Raw genomic sequence first — 12,928 nt, forward strand, 5'->3', positions numbered from 1 at the left:
TAATGTAAACTACTTCAACACATGGTACAATGTGGTATATCAAAAATGTAACAAACACTGTCTTAGTACATTCAAGGATTGCAATATTCAATGCTATTGGTGTAGCTACATAAAGGGCCCTAGTTACCTGTGAAGGTTGATTTGTATTGCTTGCTTTGTCTCGAGGCAATTCCATCTCAAGGGTGGCGATTTGCTTAGCTAATTCTTTCTTTTGTCTAGAAAAATAAGCAATTATATCCCCCAATATAATGCCTCAGTGCCTCCCCCCCAAAACACATCTACTTGACCAGGATGTTGTTTGCAAAACTCACAGTATTCTTTCCGCTATCCCACCAGTACATCTTAAACCTCAGAACCTGACACAAAGTGGGAAAGGTCTCTCTCTCTTGACTCACCCTTAGGTTCACCCCCTCCACATCCATCCTTATGTGTGCATGATGAGAGATCCTCAGGGGCCCAATTTCTACTCCTATGAAAGAACCCTCAACATACTGTGATGGCTCTCGCCATGTGTGTAGAGTCTCTCTCTAGAGGGTGTTACAGCCTCCATGGGTCCACAAATCCTAACACTATAGTCAAATAAGGCAATCTCTTAAGTGTCTTCCCCCATACACATGTGCCTCCACCTAACCTAATCCACTGAGGGTCTAAAACCTCACCGCAGTCCCCCGCCAGAATCAGAGGAAGATGTAGAAATGGAAGGCAAGCTCGATCAACATGACAAAAATTATGATTTTATTTGTTACATTTGTATCCCACATTTTCCCTCCTATTTGCAGGCTCAATGTGGCTTACATAGTACCGTAAAGGCGGTACTATGTTCACCAATTCCAGTATGAACAAATACAGTAATGTTGTGGTAGAATAAAGTTCGTGTGTACAGACACATTAGGGAATCATAGAGAGGAAGAGTTATTATATGTCAATTACGAGCTTTTGTTTCGTTGTGTTGCAGGGAACAGCATTTAAGTTGGGTCGGTAGGGTATGCCTTTTTGAACAGGTTAGTTTTTAATGATTTCCGGAAGTTTAGGTGATCATAAGTTATTTTCACGGCTTTTGGTAATGCGTTCTGTAGTTGTGTGCTTATGTAGGAAAAGCTGGATGCATAGGTTGATTTGTATTTGAGTCCTTTGCAGCTTGGGTAGTGGAGATTTAGGTATGTTCGTGTTGATCCTGTTGTGTTTCTGGTCTGTCATGTATCCCGGGGCTTCACTGTAGATAATTTTATGAACCAGGGTGCAGATTTTGAAAGCAATACATTCTTTGATTGGGAGCCAGTGCAGTTTTTCTTGGAGGAGTTTGGCGCTTTCGAACCGCGTTTTTCCAAATATAAGCCTGGCTGCTGTGTTTTGAGCGGTCTGAAGTTTCTTTATAATTTGTTCTTTGTATCCCGCATAAATTCCGTTGCAGTAGTCTACATGGCTAAGTACCATTGATTGTATCAAGTTGCGAAATGTTTCCCTCGGGAAGAATGGTTTCACGCGTTTGAGTTTCCTCATTGAGTGGAACATTTTCTTTGTTGTAGATTTCACTTGGTTCTCTAGTGTGAGGTTACGGTCAATTGTGACGCCAAGAATTTTCAGGCTGTCTGAGATAGGGAGGGTATAATCTGGGGTGTTTATGTTTGTGGGTTTGTTCATATTGTATTGGGATAAGAGGATGAGACAGTGTGTTTTTTCTGTGTTGAGTTTTAGTTGAAATGTGTTTGCCATACGAGTCCATGATATCCAAGCTGAGTTTTTGTTGGTGATTTGTCAGATCACGTTTGTAAGGAATGTATATTGTGACATCGTCTGCATAGATGAAAGGGTTAAGGCCTTGGCTGGATAAGGATTTGGCAAGTGGGGTCATCATTAGGTTGAAAAGGATCGGTGACAGTGATGATCCTTGAGGTACTCTGCATTCTGCTTTCCACGGTGGCGATTGTTTGAGCTTGATTTCACTTGATATGTTCTAGTGGTTAGGAAACCCTTGATCCAACTAAGTATGTGTCCGCCAATCCCGAACTAATCTAGGAGTCTTAGTAGTATTTTATGGTTTACCATGTTGAACGCACTGGATATGTCGAATTGGAGGAGAAGTATGCTTCTGCCGTTACTATTTCCTGCTTGAATTTGGCTAGGAGGGTAATTAGTACTGTTTCAGTGCTATGGAGGGGGTGAAATCCTGATTGTGATTCATGTAATATTGTGAATTTGTTTATATAATTAGTAAGTTGTTTGGTTACCAAGCTTTCCATCAGTTTGACCACCAGTGGGATTGATGCTACTGGGCGGTAGGTTAGTGATTTCATTTGATTTTTTCTTGGGATCTTTTGGTATTGTGGTGAGTAGGATGTTACCATTTTCCTTAGGGAAGAAACCTTGTTGAAGCATGTAGTTTAAGTGGGATGTAAGGTCTGCTATGAAGCGGTGGGGGGCAGATTTTACTAGGTAGCTAGGAAAGGTATCCAATTTACAGTGAGAGTTGGAGAACCTTTTAGTCGCCTGGGTGACCGTTTCCGCGGTGAGGAGGGCAAAGTTTGACCAGGTTCGGTCCATTAGGTATTCACAAGGGGGTTGGGTCCAAGCCAGTGATGACATTTTCGATATCAGTGTTGTCCTGAGGTAGTATGTTACCTAGGTTTGCAATTTTTTCATTGAAGTATTTAGCAAGGTTGTCTGCAGATAGGATGTCTGTATTGGTTGTGGTGACCAAGGTGAATGTGCTGACTGGGTACACACACTGGGCCAACCACAAGTTCCACTCCCCAAAGATCCATATAGAGCAAAATGTACCTGCTCTGGAAGCCCACTCTCTCTCTCAGAATCATTTGTGGAATTGTTTCTGAATTAAGTTAGCAACCCCTGATCTGCACAAGCCAGGACTTCTGGCTGTTGCCATTTCAGCACCATTGTTAGGATGCCACAAAAATTTTAGGCACTTGAGTTTTGGATATCAAAATGGCAGCATTCAAGTCCTCTAATTCTACCCCTGTCCCCCCACACACTGACCTCTGGTACTTGAGAGCGAGGTATGAGCACATCCATATGTACTTGTTCTAATAAAGAGCTCTCTACCTAGCAGAAACTAGAGATGATCTGAGCATGCCTACAACTTTAACAGCTCCGAAAGAAAGAAAATTGTGCCAGCTAAAATGTAAGAGACTGCTCAAGGAAAGAATATAAAAAAAAAAACACACAGCCCATCCTAAAAATGTTTAGTGTGGCTAAAACACATATCTGGAAAGTTTAATACAAAAAGGAGAGCAGAGTCTTGCAGGTCCAACATGAAATTACTCCATGTGAACTAGAGCCAACCAAAGAAGCATCATGAAAAAGGTGCCATGTACAGTATCATACGGTGACTTCCTGTAGCTATGAAGAACAAAAGCCCCATACAGTTTTTTATTTAAATAAGGATGGAACGCAAGACCCTAAAGAGGTGACATCAGATATGTTATAACTAAAAACACTAACAAGTAGAACTCCAAAACTAAAATAAGGGGAAACACAATCTGCCACTAGTGACAACATACTCTGCTCAAGAAATTTCTCGCATAATGGCAGGAGCTGGTCTCTCTTGCTTTGGTTGTTTTGTTTTTTCAAGTACAGAAAAAGTTAGCATCCCAACAGCACAAATATGCTTCAGAAAAAGGATATTAGAACTGAAAGCTACAGGGAAAATACAGAGGATACCACACAAAATGAAGCTCAAGTAAACCATGCAACATGACAAACAGCACTGAAGATTGATCCATATGCAAAAGAGCAAGTTATCCAGATTGGAGTGTGTGAGGCGGTGTGGTGTCTGGTAATTTACATGCAGGCCAGTTAATGTCCCATACAGGTGGGTGTGACAGGTGGAGCAATAAAGAAAATTGAAGTAGTGAGTAGATATATCCGATTGCCACAACTGGAAACAGAGATAGCTGCCGATGAACGAAACAATAGACTTTGGCAAGTAGTGCCACACTGGAGGCTACTGAATCTGACATAGAAGGATGCAATTGAAGCAACAAAAGTAAACACAGTAGCCACAGCTACACATGCGTCAATTGCACCTGAAACCACAACCATGGCCACTGTATCTGAAGCCACACCGGTTATGTTGTCCTCAAGACCCTTCCGAAGGACGCCACCTTGAGAAACAGGTCTGTGGATGGAAAGCCAAATCCATTCCTGCAGATGCTGTCTCGAAAGTTACTACTGTGAAAGAAATATCTTGAGGTTGGAAAACCAACCAACTTGCAAGCATGATGCAATATAAACCAACATGTGACAGCCCTACATGCAATAAAGACAGCCACGAGTTCTATATGGGCTATAAGAGCGGCAATTGTCTCTGTGGCAGACAGGAAGCTAGAAAATTAGCACCAAGCTTGGACCAAAATATCAATCTATCTTCAGCTGACCAACAGTTTCACTCTTTTTTATGACCTGTTTGGGTCACAACAGCTCTGCATTCTATATGCTAGATGTTAAGCAGTGACTTGCAGAGCACTGTGGTAGCTGTTGATACCCCTCCCCCTTTTTCTATTCTTTAAAAACAAGTGATACTGCTGTTTCAGTCAGCTCTTAAATGTATCCAAGATAAGAGGGTGTTAGAACCCATGCTATTCGCCAGCAAAATGCACCACATGAACTCAGCTTAGGTATCTAGCCAGGAACCCATCAATGGAGACAAAAGAGAACCTACGTGTGAGGAAAAAACAGAAGGGTAACAGTGCATCCAAATATCTCTCATGAATATTTATTGTGGATATCCTGAAAACCTGACTGGCTGGAGTGCCTCAAGGACCAGGTTTGGGAACCACTGGGTTAACGTATCTAGGTTTAAAAAAGGTTTGGACAAGTTACATAAGTATTGCCACACTGGGACAGACCAAAGGTCCATCAAGCCCAGTATCCTGTTTCCAACAGTGGCCAATACAGGTCACAAATACCTGGCAAGACCCCAGATAAGCTCAATACATTTTATGATGTTTATCCAAGAAATAAGCAGTGGATTTTCCCAAATCAATTTAATAATGGTCTATGGACTTTTCCTTTAGGAAGCCGGCCGTACTCTTTTTAAACCCCGCTAAGCTAACCACCTTTATCACATTCTCTTGGCAATGAATTCCAGTTTAATTACATGCTGAGAGAAGAAACATTTTCTCCGGTCGTATTAAATTTACTACTATGTAGCTTCATCGCATGCCCCCTAGTCCTAGTATTTTGGGAAAAACAAACGATTCACGTCTACCCGTTCCACTCCACTCATTTTATAGACCTCTATCATATTTCTCCTCAGCCGTCTCTTCTCCAATCTGAAGAGCCCTAGATTCTTCAGCCTCTCCTCATAGGGAAGTCGTAGTCCCATCTCCTTTATCATTTTCATTGCCCTTCTCTGTACCTTTTCTAATTCCACTATATCTTTTTTGAGATGCAGCGACCAGAATTGAACACAATATTTGAGGTGCGATCACTCCATGGACAGACAGAAAAGCATTATAACATCCTCATTTTTGTTTTCCATTCCTTTCCTAATAATACCTAACATTCTATTTGCTTTCTTAGCCGCAGCAGCACACTAAGCTGAGCACTTCAACATATCATTAACACCACCTCCAAGATCCCTTTCTTGGTTGGTGACTCATAAAGTGGAACCTTGCACTACGTAGCTATAGTTCGGCTTCCTCTTTCCCACATGCATCACTTTGCACTTGCTCACATTAAATGCCATCTCCCAGTTAGACGCCCAATCTCCCAGTCTCGTAAGGTCCTCTTGTAATTTTTCCATGGTCTATTATTGAGATGGACATGGGGGAAGCCACTGCTTTCCCCAAGATTGGTAGCATGGAATCTTGCTACCAATTGGGTTTCTGCCAGGTACTTGTGACCTGGATTGGCCACTGTTGGAAACAGGATACTGGGCTACATGGACCATTGATCTGAGCCAGTATGGGTATTCTTATGTTCCTAAGCACTGAAAATCAAGTTTTACTAATGCAATTAGATCTATCAAGTGAATTTGGCACAGTAGATCATGAAGCGATGATGAAGATTTTGAGTTATTACAGAATAGGTGGGAAGCAAGTAGTTAGTTTAGGGGCTTTTTAGACAATAGAGCTTATCAAATTAAAATGGCCGATGGTATTTCCTCTTCATGAAAAGCTAATTGTTGAGTATCACAGGGTTCACCTATTTCACTCATTTTGTTAAATGCATTGATGGCATTACCATCTTCATACTCCTTACAAATGATGTATTGAGGATAGTACCTACAATTAAAACTGGCTTGAATCTTAATACAATCTTAGGCAGCTGCTTCTAGATTAAAATTAAACAGGGCTAAAATTCTTAATTTTAAGCAGCCCTTACAATTTCCCTCCTACTAAAGAACTAGTGGTAGAAGGAATTACACATACATTGGAGTATCAAGGCTTATTCTCCAGGCTCAACATAATTCAAATTAACTTCTAGTCAAAGATTCAAAGACACTAATTATCTTCTTATCTTTACATATTGTTGTTTCAAATGTTGTTTACTATCTTACTTTTAAACTGTATAATTGTACTTCATGCACTGTAGCCTTTTCTACAGATTGTATAAGCCACATTGAGCCTGCAATTGATGGGAAAATGTGGGATATAAATGTATTAAATAATAATAATAACTTAAAATTATGCAAATTTTGGATCATTTTTTGACTTTTGAACCTAAAGTTCAAACGATAATAAAAAAAAAAAAAGGTCTCCAGCTTACTAAATAAACTATGGGCCGTTTACTAAGGTGCGCTAACATTTTTAGCGCACACTAAAAATTAATGTGTGCTGTGTAGACGCCCCTAGGAATATTATGGGCATCTACACAGTTAGCACACACGCTAAAACGATAACGCACCTCTAGCGCAGCTTAGTAAACAGGGCCCTAAGACTGATTAGAAGATATAAAACCTGAACAATTTAGACTAATCATTAAAACCTTCATATTACCTCAACTGGATTATTCTAACAGAATCTATGTGGGCTGTAAGGAAACAAAGAAAAGGCTGCAAATCTTACAGAATATTCATGTAAGCCACATTGAGCCTGTATCTAGCGGGAAAATGTGGGGTATAAATGTATTAAATAAATAAATAAGGAGCCACAAAAAATAAAGAAAACTTAAAGTGCCAAGAAAACTGACTAGGAAGATGAAGATAAGAAGGGAAGAAATGATAGCGTCCCCACACAGTAGCTTACAAAATAGCTGCAAAACACGGTTCCATATAGGCAACTGATAAATAAATTGAGTACCCTTGGTATGGGCCCTAAAGTGACTGACTAGATTAGAAACTGGTTATGTGGAAGGAGAGAGTGTAGTGGTAGATGGACTTTGCTCCGAGGAAAAAGGAAAAATTATGTTCTTACCTGATAATTTTCTTTCCTTTAATCGTACCAGACCAGTCCAGACTAATGGATTGTGTCTATCTACCAGCAGGAGACAGAGAAAATAGTTCCAAGTAAACCGCCCCCTTAAGAGTATCATGCAGCCTGGAATGTTCAGTATTTCGAATAGCCAAGCAATGGTGCTCTGAAGTCTAGAAGAAAACACAGTTAATACCAAACAGGCAAACTCTTGGCGCCAATATGCAGATCCTCACTGGCCAAAGGCAACTGAAACCTCCCCTCACAGTAAAGTAAGCGGGAAGGAATGGTCCATACCAAGCTTGCCCAAGCACATAGAGATCTACCCCTGACTCCAGAGAAAGAACTCCGTGATCCCAAGTAACAGGAGTCATACAAAGCTGGCACAACAACAAGTGGCAGGAGATTGAATAGAGAAGATGAAGTAGGCAGTGCTGTAAGACATCCCACCGTACTGAAGCGTTGTGAAACAGCCAGGGATACCTAAAGGAAACAACACTGACAGACTTTAGCCAGGGAAGGCATCTGGACTGGTCTGGTATGATTAAAGGAAAGAAAATTATCCGGCAAGAACATAATTTTTACTTCCTTGTCATCTATAACAGACCAGTCCAGACTAATGGGATGTAGCAAAGCAGTTTCCCAAAAGGGGGGGGGGGGGGGGGGGAGAAAAGAAGAATGCAGAAGGTTGAAAAACAACAAAGCGATACACACAGCAAAAACTGATCAGCAGAAAAGGATTCGAATATCCGAACCATCAGGCTATCAAAATGGAACAGAGTTAGACACTAGAAAAGGAACTGAAGCCGTAGGACGTAAAACAAACATCCCGAGCAAAAGAAAAACTACGTACCCCTGTCCCAAGAGTAGCAAAAGAAGCAACAAAGATACTTACGCCAAAGGACCCCCCCTCCCCCTTGGAAGGAAGGCAACAGTCATATCCGAGCAACAAGGAGAAGAACTGTCTCTCCTAGACCAGGATCCACTTCTCCGAACCCTGGCAAGACAAAGACTAACTCCCAAACCTGCCATCTGCCTTGAGTCCAAGATGGTTGGAGGAAATGACCCTAACAAGTACTAGGAGTATGCAACCCCAAACAGTGCGCCACAATTCATAGAAGAAAGGAAGCACGGCCCAGGAACCACCCAGACCCTGCCTAGTGAGAGAATCAAACTCCACAGAACAAGAAGAGACTCCAGAATCAAGAGAACCAACTAACTGGAGCACTAGTCTCTCCAGAAGAACCATTAAGAAAAGGGCAGCAGCATACCAAGGTACAACCGTAGAAAGTGAGTACTCCTAAACCAGCTCGCTCTGGACTTAGGGATGAAACAACAGAGTCAAGAGAAAAAAAGGAGACAAAAAGAAAGAAAAACGAGAGCCACACTGTGGAGAAAAGACTCAAGGTGCCAAGAAGCCATAAAAGGAGCAAAGACGAATTCAAACTCCAGCAATGGAGAAGCTTCTCGCCAGCCACCAAAAGGCTATGGCAAGAACAGGTGCCACAGTAATGGTAGCTAACAGGAGACAAGGCAGCCTTGTCTAGCAATCTAAACTGCGGTATGACACACCTGCCGAGACGTTACTGTATCCAACCTGCAGAAAAGCGCTGGGGTTGACAGAGAAGGTGAAATAGTGCCTAACAGGCAAAGGTGAAAATACGCCACAGTCAGAGACTGAACTGTGCTCAAGGTACAGAAACGAAGCTGCACTCATCAGGCAGGATAGGATCCATGCTCAACAAGAACAAACAGATTTGCACTCAAAGCACACAAACTGAGCCATGCACCATGAGCAGAGGAGTTGCACACCTCTGACAAAGATAGAAATTCACTGAACAAGCAGAGAAGAAGCTAAGAGTAACAGACAGAGGATGAGCAGTGCCCCACTGAAAGAGCTGTTAGAGATACCTGCAGAACTGAAGCTGCGGTAGTGATGGAACTGTGTATAAAACGCCGGCAAGGAGCTGCGCTCCCTATGCAGACATGAAGCTGTGCAGCACCTGCAGTCAGAGAGCTGTGCTCCACATACCGCCATGGAACTGCGCCCAACCTGCAGAGAAGAGTTGTGCTAAACACAAAGAGATGGAGTTACACTCAACAGGTGGTGGAGAGTCGCGTGCCATAGGCAGACACAGAGCCGCGCGCCACACTGAGACCTGCAGAGAAAGAACTACACTCAACATGCGACAATGGAGCTGCATTCAACATGCAGAGATGAAAGGTTGCAGAATATGCAGCAAAGGAACTTCATTCAACATGTCATGATAGAGCTGTCCTCAACATACAGCGATGGAGCTAAAAGCCAACCTAGAACTGTGCCCAACATGCAGCGATGGAACTGCATAGAACAATGAAGCTGCGCTCAACAAGCAGCGATGGAGCTGCACTCAATAAGCAAAATGCATAGATGGAGCCCTGGGGAACAGCCAGAGAAGAAGGTGCTGCCAGGAGGCCAACAAGAAAGGAGCACAACTTGTGGAAATGTAGACCTGGCGCTGCACTCCCCTGTCCCAGAGGGACTAAAACTACAAGAAAAGAAGGCCCTGTGCACCAAGAGATACTCTCAGCCCCCAAGTGGTCTCTGAGCCACAATGACCGCCCTCCTAGGCAACCGAGACAGAGCAGACGTCAACGTAGAGAAAGAACTCCTGCCAAGAGGGAGGTAAACCACAGATCTAGAATCCTCAGACCATAGGGAGCAAAAGGCAGCCGTAAGGCAGTGAGGAAGAAACTCGCCAGGCCAGGAACAAAGAGGTAGCTGGCCACTAACACCAAACCGAGGAAAAGCCAGCAGAGAGAGAGAGTCAAACTCCAGACCTAGAACAGAGCCACTTCCCTGCAGAAAAGTAGAGAAAAGCTAAGAGGCGATAATCCAGATGCACAGCAATAGATCTGCTCAGCAGGAAAGAACTGCGCCCCTTACAGAAAAAGGAAGGAGTGCCAAATGTGCCAGGAGAGAGGCGCCTGAAACTAGAAAAGGCAAAATCCACCTGTGCCAGGCTAAAATTCCCGCCCGAAAGCAAGGGAAAGCAAGGAAGAGCTGTGGCAAACTAGTCCTAAAAAGGCACATTCCCGTAAAGAGACACTGAACTGAGTCCAAGCAAAAGACTGTCAAGAATGGCGCTTCCGAGGATACTCAGAAGAGGGATATGAGCTAGCAGTTGCACACCAAGGGCAACTCGGACCCCGGCCAGAAGGAAAGTACCCTGCAGACAAACCGGAGCAGACAGGAGGGATCCACTGGAACGAGAGAACCAGAACCTCCCTAAGGAAGGGAGGAAAAACTGCTGCCAAAACAAGAATCAAATCACAGGGGCATCTCAAGCAAGATGCCTGAAGCAGCAGAGACAGGACGGCCTGAAAAAGAACTGACCAACAGCCGCGCAAGGCTGACAGGAAAGAAACAATAGCCCTGGACTAAAAAGACCGAGCCTGCAGCCAAACGGAGACAGCGAGAGACTTCCCCCACGTTGGAAACGGCAGACTAAGACCTCCGAACCGCAAAGGTATAAGTTCCAGCAATGGGGCCGCCCTCTAAACCAGCCACCGTCTAAAACTGTGAAGAGGAGAAAAACAACTGAGTTTCGTGATCCAGATACAAGACATGCCCCAACCAAAAAAAAAAAAAAAAATCAAAGCAACTGGTACCAGCTCGGAAGAGTCCAAGATCAGAATCAGATGCCGGCCAGTGAAATTCAAAGAAACCTCACAAGTGGCCCCCTAGAATACGTTGCCAAAGGTGGGAAAGAGCAAAAACACCGCAAGGGAACAAAATGGCCCGACAAAACCTGACAGAGCAGTGAAGCGAAGCCAAACGCAAGGACAGCACCCACCAAAAACAAAAGAGGCCCCGAGAAGAAGGAACTAAAAATAAATCAGGTAACAGGCAAGAGAAAGAAAGAACAACAAAGTTTCCTTCTTTTTTTTTTTTTAAACAACCTTCTTCACTAGTGACAGGAATAAATAAAGGTTTACCTCACAGAGGCAGAAAAGGAGAGAAAACCCAAGTTTCTTCTTTCACTTGTGACAGGAATAAATAAAGGCTTACCTCAGAGGCAGAAATTCAGCTATATCTATCACCACAGAAGAGAAGAACCCCCACAGGAAGTTACTCCATGCCACAATCAACCATCACCCTGCTATAAAGACAGCCAGGGGAGGTAAGGGGAGGGAGGTAACCAGGGTCACCGGACATCACCCTAGCTGGCAGATGAGGAACTCAGGACTACTGAGTATCATCTAAAACTAGCCCCGACATGGCTACCAGCACACCCCTGGCTCCACTGTCACCAGAAGAATCTGGGACAGGAGCTACCAGCCAGCAATCCAGAGCAGCTGCACGATCCGTCCACCTTCCGCTAGGAGACAGAGATAATACTGAACATTCCAGGCTGCACGATACCTTGAAGGGAAGGTTTACTTGGAACTATTTTCTCTGTCTTCTTCCACTGGTAGATGGACACAACCCATTAGTCTGGACTGGTCTGGTATAGATGACAAGGAAAGAATGTTATCAGTAGTGCGCCACAAGAATCAGTCCTTGGGCTGGCTCTTTTTAACATCTTTGTGAATAGTACTGCAGAAGAGCTGTCTGGTAAGGTTTGCCTCTTTGCAGATCATACCAATCTCTATAATACGGTAGACACCCCAGAGGGTGTGGACAGTGTAAGAAGGGATCTAATGAAGCTTGAAGAACGGTCTAGAAATTAGCAACTAAAATTTAATGACAAAAAATGCTGGGTCATGCTTTTGGCCTGCAAAAATCCATGGAAGTGGTATAGTATAGAGAGCGAAGTACTTATGTGTACGAAAGAGCAGGACTTGGGGGTGATCGTATCTGACAATCTTAAGGTGGCCAAACAAGTAGTAAAAGGCGACAGCCAAAGTCAGAAGGATGCTCAGGAACATAGGGAGAAAAGAATGGCCAGCATAGAGGGAAAAAAGGTTATAACGCCCTTGTATAAGACTCTGGTGAGGCCCCATTTAGAATACCATGTACAACTCTGAAGACCACACCTTCAAAGAGATATAAACAGGATGGAGTCGGTCCAGAGGGCAGCTAAAAATATACAATAGGGCAATAAAGCGAAGATACTTACCTGTAGCAGGTATTCTCAGAGGACAGCAAGCTGATTATTCTCACACATGGGTCGAACGTCCGCGTCAGCCTGGGAACCGGCATTTTGCCATAGCAAAGACAAAAAAAACTTTGCTAGAGTCTTCTGGTGTGCGTGCAGCGCGCAAAGGCGGACTGACTTCCCGCTCGCCGCACAAGCGTGTACCTCAGTTAAGTCTAAAAGCATAAACACCAAGGAGAGATGGGTGAGACTGTGAGAATAATCAGTCCTCGGAGAATATCTGCTACAGGTAAATATCTTCGCTTTCTCCAAGGACAAGCAGGCTGCATTATTCTCACACATGGGGTATCCCTAGCATCGAGACTCACCCAACACAATAAACATTGGTCAATTGGGCCTTGCAATGGTGAGGACATAACGTAGGTCGACCTGAAACTAGATACAGCTAGCTGAGAGTGCATCCTGGAACAGAAT

The 12,928-nt window shown here is 43.5% G+C and overlaps 1 protein-coding gene across 4 annotated transcripts in view; it reads right to left on the reverse strand.

Moving 5' to 3' along the window:
* The window catches only part of TERF2IP (TERF2 interacting protein), a 43,952-nt gene that overhangs the window by 21,396 nt on the left and 9,628 nt on the right, over window positions 1-12,928 (reverse strand). The gene's annotated exons all lie outside the window — the stretch shown is intronic.

Source organism: Microcaecilia unicolor, chromosome 6, assembly GCF_901765095.1.
Source record: "Microcaecilia unicolor chromosome 6, aMicUni1.1, whole genome shotgun sequence".
Lineage (NCBI taxonomy): Eukaryota > Metazoa > Chordata > Amphibia > Gymnophiona > Siphonopidae > Microcaecilia > Microcaecilia unicolor.